Raw genomic sequence first — 16169 nt, 5'->3', positions numbered from 1 at the left:
ATCAGAATGGCAAAACTGTCCATCATCAAATTGCCAGATAGGAGTTTTCAGACTTCAATCTTCAAAGCAGGTTCCATCTCCCACACAGCAGAGAAAAATATCATGCTCTAATTTATTAAGTATTATTTTCTTTAACGGCTCCCCAAAGAAACCAATTATGAACAACTGGTTAAATCACAGATCTACAGAAAGAATATGTTTTTAGTGCAATATAATACAGCAGTTTCTTTACATGGCTTCTGCATGCCTATAAATACTTAATATTTTTAATAACTTTAATTTAAACAAAAATGTTGACTTTTAAGAATAGTATTGTTCCAGAATAGAATAAAATATATTTGAACTTTTTCTACACACAATATATGCTAATAAGGTGAACATAATGTTTAAATGGCTCTGAAACAGTCACAGAGTAATCATGATCACACAAAACATGACCCTTAGTCATTCTGCTGAATATCTGCTACAGGGCCAAAGTAGCTCCTACAGAGTTTAACAGGAGCCTCTTTTACCATAGTGAGAGCGCTTCTGGGTTAAGATTCTCAGAAGTTATTAGGAATGTAAGTGCCTCATTTACACATGTGTCAAATTTCATGCTCCTAAAAACCAGGTCTCATTAAGAAAATTCTGCATTAAGACTGTTTCAAAAATGGGATCTCTTAGGGGCAGCTGCAGACGAAACACTCAAAATCACTAACAACTTCTTAGTACATTGGCTTTGGTTGTTTATTCATAGGTTTCTTGTAGGTCCCAAAAATGTTTACCTCTAATTAGGTAACAGATTGCAACCTTGTAGGATCCTGCTGTCAGCTACATTTACAGTTATGTTATTGATTAATAACATGCTGAAAGAACCTAAATTCAGTGTAGACATACTCAATTTGTAATGGAAGAATTTTGTACGGTGAGAAAGGCTGAAAATCTTATTATATTTTTCTTTAACTTTTTAATGAAGTGTGGATTTCACTTGTTATTTAATTCATTATTTTCTTTAGCTGTTAGCAGTGATCCCAGAATTTTGTGTTCTACATCAAACTTTGGGGGGGATCTACCCCCAAAAAATAAACTGAAGTACAAAAGAAAGCAGATAGCAGCTATATTTCTAAATATAGAAGAACAGACTTCACCTTTCAATAGCAGAGAACAGTTAATTTTTTTTGCAGTCTCAAAGAACTACACCTGAAGAATACTGTCACATGAGTTAGAAACATTCTAAATTTTCAGTCTAAAACAGGTTATGTTGTTCAGGAGATTAAACTGGCAAAACCAAATACCTCTCATTGAAGGGTTTTCTGTTCTTCATTAACACTCAAGAGAAAAAGCTGCTGCTAAGCTGGGTAAGTAGTCCATTTCTTTTTCTGATACACAAAGTAACTTTCAAAATAAGTACTTTCAAAACATTTATTGTCTCTAGAGACAGAAACTTTAGGGGAAAATTATTTTTTTTTCACAGCTCAAAGTAGCCTGTGTTATCTTGTCTCCAGGTACATTTATATCTGTACTTCTTACCATGAAGGTAGAAATCTCTGTACTTTTGTCATAAGCTGGCTGACACATTAACCTCTAACACAGACACGATCATTTCCATTCTTCACATAAATTAGCAGACTGATTTCATCCTAATGTTTACCTCAATAATTTACCTCAAACCACTAAACTTTAGGGAGACTACAGATAACCAAATCTATTTAAGAATATTATGCACTAGTTACTCTGAGATAACCAACATACCATAGGAATATTTTTTCCTAGTAAAGGCTGTTTAAATGGCCAAGTTTAGTTCACATTTAGCTAGTACTTGTTAAAATTCTCTATTTTGAAAGCAGAAATGCAATGCTTCATGGCTCTTTTTAGTTTCAGTTTTAGTGTAACAGTTATTCCATAACACTATATATCAATTATCCCATAACCATATTTAAACTACGATCTAAAAACATATAATGAAGGCACCAAAATTATACCATAGGACACACTAATTAAATAAAAATAAAGGTGTTCTTAAAAAATAGACTAGGAGACTGTTTATCACAACCACCAAATATTAGCAAGCAGTCTACAGCAAATATATTCAAGTTAGTATGCCCTACTGATATAAGCATTATATTAACAAAATCTCATGTCCTGAAACACAAATTGTAATCATAGCATATGAAATGCATGGTTGATAGTTTTTCAGCAGGTTGCTACAAGTAGAAAAAAGATCCTCAAATATATCAAACAAGTCTGAATTTTATTCTTACTCCACTTAATTATTCAATCTTGCAGACTATCTGAAACTGAGCCTGAGGCAGGAGCAAGAATTTTAAGTCTGACTAAGATTGGGGTGCCTATCTTTTTGACATGTTCAAATTAGATACCTGAATGAAACTTCGCTTTTTAGAACAGGGGTGAACAATATAATAATTTAACAAATCCTTCGATCAGGCTACAGAAAATTAGAAGATACTGTATTTGCACTCAGAAATCTTAGCACAAATAGGTCTGCTGTAATATTACTTTAAACACATGGTAAATACAATGTAACTGCCTGTAATCAGTTAAGAACTGTTGACCTCTTCATACCCATAACTTTAACATTGTGTCATAGTGTTTTCACAAGAATGCTCTCCAAACAGTTTTCAAGGTTAATTTTGCTGTTACTCCCCCTGGCAGGGTAAGAAGATAATTCTGTCTCCTCGGTAATTTCTTTCCCAGCTTGTTTGATATCAGTAACTTGTACGAATGCTAAATGAAGTTTTCATCTTTTGTCAAGGCCACTGTTTGAATTTGTCTGTCTGTTATATTTCTAAAGGTAATATTGATACTTCAAAGGATGCAGAAAAAAAACATAGGATGCTTCTTGTTAGTGAGGTTGCTGAGAATGTTGTATGCCTCCAGTGACAACATTGTAGGGCAAGCTGCTGTATTGTTCCATTTCTATTTCTGAGTAATTAAAATTGAAGAGGATTTGCTTGAACCTAATCAAAAGTATTTGCCCCTGTGGCTGTATAACAGATTTAAAAAAAAAAAAAAAAAAAAATCTGTTAGTCACAGTGTCAAATATTATGATATAAATTAACTGTATAAGCCTTAGATTTTTACTTTTCAGATCGTATCCACGAAAAAGTGTTCCTTTCCTCATATTAGTCACATTAGTAATTCTACTGAAATAAGACTATTCTTCAAGTATAAACACGTAAATTTTTTTAATTTGGGGGGTGTGATGCTTTGGGACACAGGCAGCTTAGTTGTTGACTAAATTAATAGATTCAGACTTAAACTAAGGACTAGAGGTAACAACAGTACTATATGTTCAGAAATCCCTTTTATTAATGCACATATTTCAAATTTGAACAAGCTCCTAAATACTAAAATATGAACTTTTGTTCAATGTACAGCACAAAAACTTTTGGGCCTGCTGCTGTGAATCAATGTAATTTCAGCCCACAAATCTTTACTCATTTACTGAGGCTGAGGCTCTGGTCTACAGGAGGTGAATTACTTTGCATTTGAGGCTAACAGATTGTTCAGATGCGCTACCACCATTTCCTAACCACTCAGGAAAATGCTTGAAGTACTTGAAATCTTGTGAGCCAATCCACATATTCACAGGTAAAAAAAATCCTCACATTTTATTAACATGTAGGTATTTTTCCACATGCATCTGAAATGCATTCTGTTTTAAAAATTTTATCCAATGACAATAATAATGTTCAATCTATACGGAACTATTGTATTACCTGTAATAAGAGCTTAGGCAAACAAATGACAATAAAGGTGATCCACGCTTGCTAATGTTGTATATTAACAAAAGGCCTTCAGCTAATAGACTAACATAGAGCTACAACAACAGTAGAGAAATAAAATAATAACAAAGATTTTCATTTCAGTATGCTGTTTAGCATACATTACCTACTGTGTTTCCAATTGGAATAGAGAAAAAACCTAGTCTCTGGGGATTGCACAGTTACCAGTTACACCATCCTGGGACAAGACACAGAAAAATTACTATTATTCTGGCTATTTATACTTTGAAGGTGTGGTTCTGCAGTCAGGCCAGACGATCTTGCTTTTACTGAAATGGGGAGTCCTTATTTCCCCTTCTTTTTCCCTTCACCTTGCTAATCTGGCTGAAAGCTACTTTGCTGTTGAATTGATCTTTAATTGGAAACTAACTTGTGAGTTGAGCTGGAGAGGAACACCAAAAGCCAGAGCCAGCACAGAATAAGCAGCAGGAGCATGTGGCTGGGATTCAGAGATAAAGCAAAGAGGTAGCAGTGAACTGTTAAGATTGTCTCAGCTGATGTCGAGAAACTGAATCTTTAGAAAGATTTATAACTGACCCAGTGAAGGATTTCCTTCCACCAATATCTTCCTCTGGATTTCCACAAACATAAATAGTGAGGTTTAACTTCAAACATGCTAGATTCCCCAGTATTATACTGAATTCATTAGTACTTCAGTAAGTGTACTAATAAAGAACAATGAATGAAGACAGCAAAGTCACCTGCAAACAAAGACAAATAGAGGAGAATTTGAAAAACTGTTCACACATGCTCCTTTCTAATGAAATAGAAGGTGCCAATGTTTCAAATATTTCTATCAATGCTCAATTTTAAACATGGGATTTTTTTCCTTGAAGTGAATGAGTCTGCAGGGACTTGAAATTAAAATTATGTAAGAGTACACCTACATTGCTGAATTAAATTGAGTGATCCACTCAGGACATACAGGAAGACGTAGTTCAGATATGAGAAGCTAGTAATGCAAAGCCATTTTGTAGAGCACTCATTCCACTGTACATATTTGGTAGAGATACAGAGGCTTGGGGCAGCTTATCCCCCCAGTCATAATTACAATAAGCTCAACAATCTTTTCCAGGAACTGTGGAACAAGTTGTTTGTCCTACTGAGGACACAAGGGAATTGTCAGCTACTGAGCTGTTTAGCCTGTTTCCTCACTGATATTCTGGGGAAGATACCTGCATGCAAAAGCATCTTGCAACCTTTATCATGTGCTTGAGATGGATCACTTAACACATGAATAATGGAGCACCACATTTTAGTTCAGAGATACCACTTGCAAGGGAGAGAGTGGCCAGGATCAACACTTTAGTAACAGTTCAAATTTAGCCTGCCCTAATGTGCAAAATTGAAACAAATTTTTATTTTTGCCTTTAAGAAAGCTGGACTCGTACCCTGGGGACCCAGAGCAATCTGCAGTTTAAGACAGCTCTGCACCACATAAGTGAAAAATACAATGCTATGTGTTCAAATTCTACCAATAGATCACCAATACAAACACATAGCTAAGCATCAGTTAACAGATTTAGCCTGCCCTAATGTGCAAAATTGAAACAAATTTTTATTTTTGCCTTTAAGAAAGCTGGACTCGTACCCTGGGGACCCAGAGCAATCTGCAGTTTAAGACAGCTCTGCACCACATAAGTGAAAAATACAATGCTATGTGTTCAAATTCTACCAATAGATCACCAATACAAACACATAGCTAAGCATCAGTTAACAGTACTTTAAAAAAAAAAAAAAAAAGTAAAAGCCATACTTGCAGGAAAAAAGATTGATCCCAAATAAAATATTTAAAAGATTGAGAGCCTTTCCTCCTTAAAAAGAGCAGCAGGGGGCAATTGAGTGGTAGAAAACCTTTTATTTGGGTAGGTTCCAAAAATGCTTGTATTGGTTAATATATATCAAGGGGACCTTAAAAATAATCAGATGGAAAACCTTAGTTTAAAAAAACCAAAATAATTCTATTCGTTGTGCTGAATTTCTAGTGAATCTGTATGGTTAAGCTGGGTTTCAGCTTTGATTTGTAAAATACTGGTACTTCATATATTATTCAGACAAAATGGAAAAAAATAACAAAGACTTTGAGGCTCCTCTAAATTCCAGTGTTTTCACTAGGAATCTTTCACTGACTTCAGTGAACACTGAATCAGATCTCTGAATATGAGTTTATTCCGGTTTAGTTTCATAAGCTGTTTCCTGCAGTTTGCATACAATCAACTTTGTTCACCCTACTTAGCCCAGAAAAAACAGTTTTGAAGGCCAACTACTGTATCTTGCATTCTTTTAGTAGTTAAGATGCTTGCCAACTTCATTCTTTCAGACACAAAATATGCAAGCTTTCTTTCCAACATCTTTGACCATGTCAATAGCATATTTTTTATATTTATGCTTCAACTGTCTGGGCACAGTTCATAGATCTTCATTTTAAGGCAATTTAATTAAAAAAAAAAAAAAACCAAACCAAAAACAAAACCAAAAACCAGCATAATAGAATAATGCATCTTGTTACACAATTAGAACTTGGCATTTGCAAAAAAGGATACTTGTTCTCTTTTGCTTATATAATGCTTATAAAAATGGATTTTATGCAAATGAACATTTTTTTGCAAGGATCACTCACCACCTGCTTTTATGCATTCAGTGTATTTTCCTGCAATGAACTTGCACAGGTTCTACTTTCAGCTAAACATCTAAGACTTTAGGAACCTAATAGTGAAATAATTTACATTCATTAAAAAAACTGAACCTGAGCAGAACGTTACTATATGAAACTTCCAAAGCAGCCTAACATTACATATTAGTGCTGACAAATTAGTCAGTATGATGAGAAATATGATCAGCCCCACAGAAACCTAGCTATCAAGAAAGCTCTTGTAGGTACCATGGGAAAAGGCGAATTTTAACAGATTTCTAGAAAGTTAATCAAAAAGCTGTGTAGATGTATAAGCAAAGCCACGTTGTAGAGTAGAAAGCCAAAGATTCTTGTTTGAGAAAGCTACAGTGAAGGTTGTCATCCTTGGTTAATCAGAGGCACAAATCAACTTCTCAGTAGTGAATGAAAGGAGACTGATGCAGGTACCGATTGTGTATGAAAGGCCTTGAAAGCAAAAAAAGCAGCTCCTGTTTTATACAATAAGAAAGAGGAAGGCAAAAAGGCCACAAGCCGCTTCTAAATAATGTTGCTGTACCTGGTGTCAGATATTTTACCTTCCATAGTGCAACATATTAAGAAACATTAAAACTATATCTGATGTTTAAGAAGAAACATTTCTCTCTTAGGCACTCACAGAAAAAAGTGAAAATTGAAATCAAAATATTTCTTAGAGCAAGAAAAATAAGTCATCACATGCCTACATCATAAAGTGCTTATACATTAGTCCTAAAAAAAAAATCCCAACTTAGGCCACTGTAAACCAAAGCACTTATAGAATACAGCAACAACAATTCAGAATGTTTTTAAAGCTATCTTCAGAATGTGCATTTTGATTATACTCATTCATAGCTGATTAGCATAGTTAAAGACAGAAACCAAATGAAATCACACATATATACCTGTACAAACATACATGCACCAACCAACATTTATCAAGAATGTCAAATTCATTGTGGATACTAAACATCCTTACATCTCAACTGTCTGAAATTGTACCTGCTATCATCATGTCGCTAATCAGAAAAGGTCCACTGGTCCAAGAAAATACACTTTTAAAAAAAGTATGGAACTTAAGATAAAGAAAAGAAAAAACCGTATGTACGAGTGTGTGTATGTTCAACTGTGAAAGCCACCACCGTAGGCTGGCAGATCCCATTCCAGTTAACACTTATCTTCAGTCCGTATTTAGAATATGAAGAGTAACTCACATAAACCAGGTTTTAATTTCTGATCTTCCTCCTTTTGGACATTATACAATGTGCAATTCTGAATGAACATTCCAGTTTTAATTCAGGTACTATGGTAGAAGGTTTAACAAATACCATTTTTACATTTAAAATGTATTAGAAATTCATTAGAAAAGGCCCAGACCTGTCATATCCAAAGTTTTTTGAGAAATACTATTCTAAAAGTTTGGGCTTAGTTTGATCGTAAATAGTATCTTGAGCTAACCACTCAAACTGCTACTACATCTTCAACTTCTAAAACTATGTCTCCACCCTAATCATACTTTTCCAAGCTGCCACACAGGTCCAATGAATTGGATTCCAACCTATTTTGTTTCAAAGCTGCAATTCAAGCATTATAAAGCATGCGGCTGATGGAAGAAAAATCTAGGGCTTTCTCTCATGTCTGTGTGTTACAGCCCAGTTAGCTTTCCCTTCTGGCTGCATCTACTCTGTAATAATCATTCATGGAAGGACAGGTTACAAGTGTTTGTTTCAGATGAGCAATCTAGAATAGCTTTTAACATTAGAAAGGGGCTGTTCAAACAGAGCGCTCAAAGATTGGTGGCTACATACAATTAAGAGTATCTAATCTTAGGCCATTAGATTTTAAATATCAGTTTAAAAAAGCCAAACTCTCCCTCTTCCCCAAGGCAATGATCAATAAATTAATAATGCCAAGAACACTGGGATGGCTTTTTTCAGATTCATTAGCCTTGACAAATATACATATCTTTATATTCCATAACCATAAGAACACCAAGCATTATTTTAAAATATCACTTCCAGTGATTAAAATGAATTGTTAGTACCACTTAAAAAATAGTGTAAGATACACCATATGGAATTACTGAAGTTTGAATGGAAAAAGTGAATGGATTTATCCAGGCTGTTGTTCAGTCAGTGTAGGAATCGGCTTGGACATTTGGCCAACATGGACACGCTGAAGCTAAAGGGAGGTTGATCACTGACTTTAATGAGAGTACTCTCAATCCTACAATCACCCATCTTTAGAGTTGTGTAAGAATACCAAACCATTGAAATGCCAAACATTTGAAAAAATCACCATTGCCCCACATGTAATGCTATCCAGGTTCATTGCAAAACATAAGAGAAACAGCAAGGTTCACATAGTAACAAGCGATCACTGCTTTTCCACCTCTGCATCTATTTACAGCATTAGACTATTCAAAAGATAATATTAACATTATCATGATCCTGTTTCTTTGAGGACAGTAAGTTAGTGAATCATCTCTTAATAATAAATAGACAGCTGATGTTTCTTTGCGGGATTGGAGGGGTGGTTGGGGCAGGGGGGAACTTGGGGCGGGGAAAGGTTGGGGGGGGTTTTGTTTTTTTTTTTTTGTTGATTTGTTTTGGGGTTGTTTTGTTTTGTTTTGGGGTTTTGATTGTTTGTTTGTTTTGGTTTTTGTTTTTAAAGAAACTTTGATTTATCCTTCCTGGTTGAGGTTCAAATATTTGGGCTTCGTAGGGGAGCTGGATATTGACAGAACAGAATTCACATACATAAAATGCATAAGCCAAATGTTCTAGTAGTCCACTGTCCTGGAATATAGAACTCTTCCTATCCTATTAGTTGCTCAGTGTAAAAGCAAATCTCTGCAAGATGTCTTCTGCCTGCTCGGTGCCATGTATCCTACCATTTTACTTAAAAATCAGCATGAAAGAAATTTTCATGAGACACTTTCTTCAGCCCTCGCTTGCATATTCCACTGAGAGTTTATGTGGCAAATAGAAACTTTTGCCAGCCCTCAGCTTTAACAAGACATTGTATCTCCAAATATTCACATTAGAAGTTATGAATGGTCATAATAATATAGTACTTCCTTATTTTAGGGGGCTGTAAGCAGCAACTTAAAGCCAAATAGCTCTATAGCCTTGCAGGCAGTCTTAATCAACATAAATTTTTTGATTTAAAAAAAAGTAGATTCAGCAATACCCAATAAAAGTTTGTAACCAAACCCCCCCTCCCCAACTCTGAACTTCCTTTATTCTTAGGGGAAGCACTCAAATGATGTTTTAAGTGAGGCTTTTTCCAATACACTTCAACCTCTCTCCTACAAGTTACATGCTTTAACTTGGTCAGCCCTAAATTGGTCAGGCAGTTGGACTAGATGATTGCTTTAGGTGCCTTCCAACTGAAATAGTCTATTCTATTCTAAATTTCTCACAAAGCCAGAAACACTGAAAAATGAAAATTCTATTCAGAGCTGTACGTGTCATAATACAAAAAAAAAAAAAAGAATTCCCAAAGCAAAAAGCAACTTGAGGCCCATAAATAAATCCTTGCAAAAACACACATACATACACACACACATACAAAACTGCCCATAAATGAAATAAAAAGTCCCCTTCACACTGTTTAAGACACCAGCTAAGAGAGAGCTCTGGTGTAAGATGATGAAAAATGTTTTCCAGAGCTTCACAAGCACTATAATCTGCCCTTTTGGAAATACATTACAAGATAGCAGTGTTTTCTAGTCCCACTAACTCTAACTGCTCAGAGGGGGTAGAAACAATAAATATCCTCTAAGATACATCAGTGCTACATAATTCATTTGACTGTTTCTTTCCTTTTTTGTTTTTTTAAACAGCAGCTAACAGCCATGATCCACAGGTCTACAGAAATGCATGAAGTGAAGTTTGCATGGATCTTTTTATAGGAAAAGGTTGTTAAATATAAACATTTATGATACCAAATTACACATATAACGCATAAAATATTGGAGACATCAATCCTTGTATGCATGAAAATTTCAGGCTATTTATTTTACACTAGCTACTGACTATGTGGCTTTCAGAGGAATGCCTGAATGGAGTACATTTCAGAAATCATGCCTCAAGGTTAAAAAGGATCAGATCACCTCTTTGTATTCAACATCAAAGGCAAATGATTGACTAGTGTGTTCATTTCATTATTTTTTTCTAAAACTTCAAAGTTGCCTGCCCTATTTATTTTTCTGCATAAAACACATAATTTAATAAAGGTTTAATTCTGCCATCCAAATCAAAACCAGCTTTGATTGTGTTCTTAAGAGAGACTGATAAATTACAAATCAGCTGTACCAGGTATTTTCCCAATCCTCAAATAATTTTCATGGCAATGGCAGGGAGAATCAGAAGGGTAAACCACCACAGGGGAGTGAGTGAGTGGCTGTGTGGTGCTTAGTTGCCAGCTGAGGTTAAACCTCAACAGTAATACCAATTATAAACCACAAAAATCAAGAGACTGCTCCTTCACACGCAAGTCAGCAATCTTGTTACTCCCAGTGAGAACACTTACTTGAACAGCCACTCCTATTCATAAAGATGGAAGCTTCAGACCCCGCTCCAGATTTCATTAAGGTCTTCTATGGATATAGCCCTCAACCAAAGCTTCACACACCATCTAATGTCAAAACACAACATTCCTGAGTTTGGTGATGTTTTCACCCTGTATTAGATGCCTATCCAGGGCTCAAGACTAAAGCATAAAGAGTGCCTATGTTCTAGCTGCTAATCCAGCAATTTAGTATTCAATCCCCTAGGAAAAAAAGACCCTCCCTCCCTCTCTCTCTCTCTTAGAAGAACACATACCAAAACCAAAACTGACAATTCCTCTAGCATGTGTGTTATACGAGAAGCTGTTCAGCACTGCTCTGAACAGTCGCTGGTTTTGTGCAGGATAGTTTTCCCTTTCCAGGTGACATAACTGTCTGATTGAAGGCAGATAGCCCAGCAGAGCTGAAGTAAGCATTGCATATTATAAATCACAAAACACACAATACTTGTTTCAGGACACAACTAGGATGGCTTCAGGCCAGAAGCACAGAACCTCTCTGAAGAAAAACTGAAAGAATCAATTGTATCTTTTGTAAAAATCTAAGGAAACATTCATCCTAAACTAAAACCAGAAATCTTTTTATTTCAAGGCACTGTACACAAATCAGAAAGCAATGACTGTTCGTTACGACAGGAAGGAACAAACTGAACCTGAGGTTACAAAATAAAAATTAGGAAATTAAGGAAACTTTGACAAATCTTCTGACACTGAAAGATCACACTTAATGAATTTCAGGAGTGTCCAAACTTAAAAATAAACAACAGCACATAACAACTAGTATTGTGGCTATTTGTGATGTTGTAGTTCTCTCAACTAATTTGAACAAATTCCAAACAGTTTTAGCTGATCACTCCAGACTTCTAGTATATAAAATAGATCATCTTTACATAGGAGATCAAGTGTTATAGCCTAATAAAGGTCCTAAAAGAAAGACAGCAACTTGAAAGCAAATGGTTAAAGAATTTGCTAGCAAATAGGATTAAATACGGTGAAAGATGTTTCCCAGCCTTGGCATCCGGCAGGGAGCCTCACTGGTGCCTGGATAAGCAGAGGAAAGCCTTGTACACAGACCTTGATATCTCCCCAGTAAAGTCGTATTTGCAGTGAAGGACATTGATAGAGATTCTCAAAAAAGTGTGCAGGGAAGGGGGGGGTGGGGGTGGGGTGGGTGTTAGACAGAAAACACAGCATAGGCTTCAAGAACAAGAAGTCCTCTCCCAGATTTACATTTTCCAAACACCATTGACGTATGTGAAAGAAAACACAGACGATAAGTTCTCATTCTTAGCGCACATTTCAAGCCATCAATTTAATTATTCCTATCAGTCCCGCTGTCCATTGCACTCCCATTTCTACCTCCCCCAACACATGAATGATACTTTCCACGTTTTCAGCAGTTTTACAAAGCAGCGCTTTTTGTCTGCCCAATCTGCAGGTGCAGCAAAGACCTTGGCAAGGGGCAAACCGATTATCACTTATGAAAACAGTTACACTGTATTGTTCATACTTCTTCAAGGTCTTGAGCAAAGCATAAATTCTCATGAAAACGAAGTTATTGCAGTTAAAGCATCAGACAGCTAACCAGGTAAGTCTTACTGTTGTTTGTAGAGATGGTTTTACAGTATTTTGTAATTAAAACTTTTTTTTCCTCTCGCTCATGCATTTGTTCAGTAATTCAAATAGGTATTTTCACAGCTCTTAAATAAAAAAGCCTCAAATATTGTGCAGTAGTGCAATATACTGAAAACAGGATATTATTACTGACTTGTAATTCATCTTCAGGTCAATTCTACAGAGATGACTCTTCACTTTTTCCAAGAACTCTAGGTTTTCTTTTATGTATTTCAAAAAATGAGATTGCACTGATGAATTTTTAGCATACTAAATACTGTTAAGTCTCTGCTGAATCCTAGGCATTAATGTTGGTTGTCTCATACTTTAATCTCTGTTCCAGTCTGCACTAGTTTTTAACAGCCTTATAGTTCAAAAGAAAAGGCACTGTGTAAAGAATACAATTTATTTTTATTCTCCTAATCTATGCATTTATATTCCAGGTTTACTCTTGCCACAAGTGGAGTTGATCTTGATCTGGCTCGTTGTTCCTTTTTCCTATGCATATACTTCTTTGAGAATTGGATCTAAAGAGGCATAGGGCATGGGAAAATGGGGCGACTGAGGTACTTCACCATTCATTTAAAACAGCATTGCCAAGGCAACTGTAGAAATGTATAGAGAAAACAGACATATGAAGAAATGAAAGGTTAATTTATGAAACTCTAACTTTTTAACCATCAAAACCTGAATAAAAAGATACTGGCATTTTTTACTCTGATATAATGACTGAATGTTGGTATCATTCTAAAAACCTGATTTATCACAACAATAATATTTTAAGCATTTATCCAACTACAGTATTTAATACATCACTCGGTTTAATGTTCCATCTAAAATATATGCATTGTTAAGAAGCTACTTCTGTAGTCCTTATTCCCATAAACCTCCAATTGAAAATAATGGGAATGCAGTCACACAAACTGTAAAAATGCAACTTTTTGGACCTATCTCACAGTTGCTGGGAGCCAGTCTTCACTGAATTCAGTTAGTACTGACTTAGGTGTGTAGGCCCAGTCACGGAAATGTTACCCAAGTGGGTTGTCTTCAATGTACTATTTATTCTTAGGACTTGATCCTTTAAGATCCTAAGTACCTTTTATATGATGCCTGCACGTGTGGAATTACAAATTATTCTCTTGTAAGAATCAGTTCATAGTCAATCAGATAATAAAAATGCTAATTTGTTTTTCTTCTTTTACCCACAGGTATCTTGGAAGTGTAGAAGTTCTCTTGGCTTTTTTCATTCAGTAGAAATACAGTCATTAAACACATTTTTAATGTTTCTGTCCAGTTACTTTTATTTACTCTAAATAGCAATCTATCACATCAATTCTGGGGAAAAAATATTACTATTATAAAACAATGTAACTGTATATACCGCATGTCAAATAAAAATCTAATGTTTCAGTCACAGATCAAAAGTTTGCATTACCCTGCATCACAAATTCTAACAAATCTTGTAAAGCTATGTGCTTAGAAAAGCAAAGCTAGGTGCATTACAAGTCATTTTACTCAGTGGTTATCGTTATGCTATACTATTTAAGCCTAAATGCATATTTTAGAAGTTACTGTTGCATTTATCTGTAACATAATAGTGTCAGAGGACTATTCTATTTACATGTCACTTCTTTCCTTATATTAAATTCCTTAAATTAAAATAAAAAATTGCATCCACAACTGTATCTTTATTCACTGATTTCATATCAAAGCTTGTGGTAAAGGGGATGGAAGTACATAAACAACACATTACTTAATTCACTTGTGAGAGAATGGAAAGATTTTTTTTAATATTAAAAAATATTAAATCTAATAACTGTCATTAAAATCAAGAGGAACCTCCAGAATTACTGAACATAAGGGTGGAAAAAAGGCATACAAAACAAACAAAAATATAAATAAACAAGAGACAAACCCCCATATAACTTATGGTTTCTCAAATTCCACAGAGATTTCACGTTGATATAAAATTTAAAAAATGTAATTGTATCAGAAAAGTGTACATTTTGCCTTTAATACATCTCTTGTCTATACATAACTATAACAAATATACATATATACATAATTATATACATAACTTTATAACTCATAACAATTCCCAGAGCCCTACGCAGCAAGACAACAACTGATGCTTTTTTCTTTCTCTTTTTTTTTTCTTTTTCTTTTTTTTTTAAAAAAAAACATAGAGTATACAGTTTAAAGTGAAAGGCTAATAGGAAAAATAGTGTCATCTCAGCTATTACCAAACAGAGAAGAAAAAGTGTTTGAGTTTGGAGTGAAATCAATAAAAATATCAGGATGAATATCAGCCATATCAAACGTGGTAGTAGCAAGGCAAGTAGCAATATTGAACTGAAGGAGTACAACATGAATGTCAACAAGAAGAAAATTTTAGTATTTGGTATCTTTTTTTCTTCTAATTTAAAATTAGTGGCTTTTGTAAAAAGAAAGTTAGAACAAACAGATAAGCTACCTAAAATCAAACAAGAAACACAATGTTTACATTCACTTACTATGTTATGGAATCATTTCAGCTCATTTACAAAAACTCGGGGGAAGGGGTGTATATGAACTGATGAACAAGTACTTAATTGATTTTTTTTTTATGGGTTTGTTTTTTTTTTTTTTTTTTAAGTGTTTTTAAAATCCTTTGAGGAGAGCGAATCTAATTCTCACTCTTCTTAAGTACCACTGGTTACTGATCCCAGCTTTCATGACTAAAGTCAAAACTTTACAAACCGTAACATACCTCTAAATGTTCTCAAACTCCACGTTTTTTTATTAACTCCAAGTCTTTGTAAGCATATGTAAAGTGACGAAACAACAGGACATACGAATGATAAAACTCAGGACAGATAATGGGAGCAGAGCTAGCAAATCTGGAGAAGGGGTGGGACAACGATGGCATAATGAAGCACAGATTATCTACAGACTTTTCCACCTCTATCCAGTTTGTGCTTAATCTCTCAAATACAAACCACAACCATATGCTTTAACACCTTCCTGAACAAGACTAGAGAGAGAGTAAAAGACATGGTTAAAGTGCAGGTGGAGAGACCTTCTCCCTTTTTCTTTGTGGCACAGTGTAAAATCTAAACTAATTATCATAAAAAATAATTATTTTAAGTGGGAGCAGTAAACTTAGGAGCTAAGGACAGGAGGATCCCATTCTGTAAGGCTTAAATAGAAAGGCAGAACCCTAGCTATAAATGTTCTTTTCACCTCCTGAAAACATGGGGTTAAGATGAACTGACAAAACAGTATGATGAAAATAACATACAGAGGTACATGCCACATTATTGAACAGTAAATACTCAGTGGAGTAAAATGAAGGGCTGGAAAAATGCAAAGAACATTGCAATACAAAGAAAGTCAGTGTTAAGGATTTTACTGTTCAACAACAGTATTGCAGTTTGTACGACTGCCTGAGTTAAATGGGCAGTGAAAGCTTTAACAAAATTCCTTTGCACAAATACTCCTACTGTTAATTGTTTGTCATTTCTCATATAACTCATATAACTGTTGGGAAATGGGAAAAAACGGGACATGGA

The sequence above is a fragment of the Fulmarus glacialis genome, unplaced genomic scaffold (assembly GCF_000690835.1).
Source record: "Fulmarus glacialis isolate BGI_N327 unplaced genomic scaffold, ASM69083v1 scaffold3211, whole genome shotgun sequence".
NCBI lineage: Eukaryota > Metazoa > Chordata > Aves > Procellariiformes > Procellariidae > Fulmarus > Fulmarus glacialis.
Note: the sequence above shows the minus strand (reverse complement) of the source record.